Below are 3,808 nucleotides of genomic sequence, written 5' to 3' on the forward strand. Positions count from 1 at the left end.
ATATGCTGCACACTATTCTAAGCACAAGGTTCCAATCTAAGCACTCCCAGCTCTATACCCCAGTGAAACATGAGCACGTGTACAACAGGAAACGTGTTCAAAAATGTTCAGAGAAGTGCTGATTATAATGGCGAAAAAACTGAAAATATCCCACGTCCATCAACGGTACAATGGATGAATAAATTGTGAATTCCTTTATAAAAATAGAATTCAATACACCAGAGAAGATTAATAAACTAGAATATACACAACAACAGGGGTGAATTTCAGGAACATATTTTCAAAAGCAAGTTGCCGAAGAATATATACAATATTACTCCATTTGTATAAAATTCAAAATGTGTCACTCTAAAATAATGTACACTTTAATGATGCAAACAATATGAGGAAAAAGTGAAATATATACACAAAATTCAGGGGTAGAAAGAGGAGGGAGTTGGGGTAGAGACACATGGTCAACTCAGTGTTGACAATGTTTGATTTCCAAACTGGGTGTGATTCATGGGTATTTGCTATATTGTTCTTCTTAATACCTCACACATATTTTATGAATATTCTTTTGTATCTATTCAACAATGCTATTAAATTCAATAAGGTGACGAAGTTTGAATTTTGAAGGAAAGATTTCAATAGGCAGAAATGAAGCTGATACCAATGAAGGAAAAGTGAGAGAATGGACCACAATGCACATGGAACCATGAAGCTAAATCTGGCAGAGCAAAGAATTCACCTTAGAGAGTGACATGGATAAGACGAGATATCAGAATGCAGTCAAATCTTGGAGAGTCTTAAAAGCTTCTCTTTGGAGAATAGATTAATCGTAAGGACAACAGGAAACTCCTGAAAGCTCAGGCGATGGAGTAATCTGTAAAGGGTTGCATAAGAAAATTTATATGCTGGGCTGGCTGGTGAGCTCAGTTAGTTAGAGCACAGTGTTATGATACCAAGGTCAAGGGTTCGGATCCTCATACTAGCCAGACACCAAAAAAGAAAAAAAATTAATATGCAAAGATCGCATAAACAATATACATCTGTATGCAAGAAGGATTGGAGTTGGGGAGATGAAGATGAGGTGGAGCTAGTAGGTTACTGCTGCAATTTAAGGATACGTTGATATTTTTGTGGACTGAGATACTCCCAGAAGTGAAGAATCTGAGAGACAAGGTTTATTAGAATTTAAAGAGCTAAGACAAGGTAAACAAAAATTCTAAAATTTCAAGGTGGAATAAAAATGGAAAGTTGGCAGGGAGAGCAGGAAAATGAAAGACAATATGGCAAGGTGTAGATATATTGAGTTTGATGTAACAAGGAAAAATCCAGCTGGAGGTATTCAACAGAAAGCAGGAAAAACAAATGGACAATTGCCTACAAATTGCACTTATATATATGTTTAGCATGAAAAACAGCAGTCTATATTTCAATGAAAATTTATTATTATTCATAGCAGAAGTCCTAACCAACTGATAAACATTCAAAATTTGAGTGCCTTTCTAAAATCACTTGACAACTAACAAAACTCTAGAAATTAGAACTAAACATCATATTTTTGAGGTATGAATTATCTCAACCAAAGAACCACAATACAGAAGTCATTTCCAGAAGTGAGTCACACACAAAAAAACACATGCCATATTCAGAAAGGAATCACACAGATGAGACTGTCTTATAGACACTTTACTCAATTCAAAAAACATTTACTAATTGCTTACATTATGCACGTACAGTAATAAGGTAACATAGATAAACTATCAGAGGTATCATACATAATTATACAAAGTTCAAAAAAGGGTGGGTCCTGTTTTGCTCAATCTCTAAGATTAACACTGAGGATTTCTCAAAGAAAACTGAAAATGCTTCCCTGATTCTGAATCAGTACTGACTTCAATGACCGTCTCTTTCAAGGTATGAGTCACTAGTTTTGTGACTACTTGTAGAAATTTCACAGATAATGATTTTTGACAGTAACCAAGCTTGGGGCACCCGTGTGTCTATCTATCATCACATTTCATTTCTGCGGTCAGCAATGATAGATGGCACCGAGCCACCACCGGTGAGTTGAGACATTTCCAAAAAACAATTAGGGAGCTGAAGCTTGATGGATTAGTGTAATGAATTTTTCTGAAAACGACAGTGTGAATAATATTTGTAAGAGGTGTGGCAGAATGTGGAATTACTAATCAACTATTCTTGCCCTGCCAACAGTTTTATTTTTCATTTAGGCTAAACTAAATTTCTGAAAGTTTATTAATTTCCAAATGTAATTGCTTGCAATTTAAGCCAAAAGACATCTTAAAAATCTATTAAACGTTTTTTTTTACTTAATAGGACAGTGGTGTAAAATGCGAAAGAGAACAACTAACTGAGGGGCCAAAAAAATTACAAGGAAATAAAAAATATTCACAAATTCCTGATCACTTTGTATCACAAAAGAACACAGTATAACAGACTACAGTCTGCAAGAAGTTAGCAACGGTATTAGCTGAATCATAAAATTAATTAAGCACTCTTATCTTACTACCAGATTATTTTTCACAGATAGCATAACACATTGATTGCTAACTGTATGATAACTTTGTATGGTAAAAAGACAATATAGCTTAACTATCAAAGATATTATGCAGTTGAAAAAAGGATGGATTCTGTCCTAGTCAATCTTTAAAATTAACACTGAAGATTTATCAAAGAGAACTAAGAATGTTTCACTAATTCTCAAACAGTACTGACTTCACCGACTGTCTTTCAAGGCATGAGTCACTAGTCTTGTGGCTACTTAGGGAGGTTTCAAAGATACTGTTTTTTGAGAATAAAAACTGCAGACTCCAGTGTTTTCTCCAAGTGCTCAAAATTATTAATAAAAGTAGAAGTATTATATTCATGTAAAAATGATATGATCTATGGTTGTCATTAAGTTGCCTTAAATTGAGTAATTGCTGTTATACTGTATTAGTGTCTTTCATCTGAACACAGCCCCATGCCCAGAAGGAAAAGATTATCATTCCATCCTAAATAAACAACAGTAATCCCTAAGTGAGCAACTTCTCTCCTGGTTATACAATTAGAAAGTCAAAATAAACTTGAACCTTGCATTGAACATTACCAGAACTCAAAACACATTTTTAAGAGAAGTTCAACAACAATCAATTCCTTTTTAAGACCACATACAAAGTCAATAAAAGACTGTCTACCCTGGTATTCACTCATTTATTCAAAAGCATTAAGTGCTAAGTCTAAGAAGTTGGCAGGAAGATAGATTTGGGGCAGATTCCAAAGAAAATGTAAGACATGCACTCTTCGCCCTAAAGAAGTTTACAATCTAGCTAAGAAGAAAACAGTTACCAGTTATTTCGAACCTCACCTAAAGGTTGTGAACAAATAGAATTTTTGTTAATCTATATTTTTTAAATGCTATTCATTTAGTAACCAGGGTCAGATATTACCTCCTCCATGAAGCCTATGGTAAAATATAATTAAAAACAATATTTTGTCCAGCTAAAATTATCTTGTATAATCTTTGTCAAAAGTCCACATGTAGGGCCGGCCCGGTGATGCACTGGAGAGTGCGCCACTTGGGAGCGCGGCGGCGCTCCTGCAAGGGTTCGGATCCCATGTGGAGGCCGGTTCCCGCTCACTGGCTGAGCGTGGTGCAGGCGCAACACCGAGGGTTGCGATCCCGTTGCCGGTCCCCAGTACAGGCACGACACCGAGGGTTGCGATCCCCTTACCGGTCAGTAAAAAAGACAAAAAAGGAAAAAAAAAAAAGTCCACATGTATCACTTCCGAGATTCTAGTCTTTACATATCAAGCTTAC

The sequence above is a fragment of the Galeopterus variegatus genome, unplaced genomic scaffold, assembly GCF_000696425.1.
Source record: "Galeopterus variegatus unplaced genomic scaffold, G_variegatus-3.0.2 Scaffold3817, whole genome shotgun sequence".
Taxonomy (NCBI): domain Eukaryota; kingdom Metazoa; phylum Chordata; class Mammalia; order Dermoptera; family Cynocephalidae; genus Galeopterus; species Galeopterus variegatus.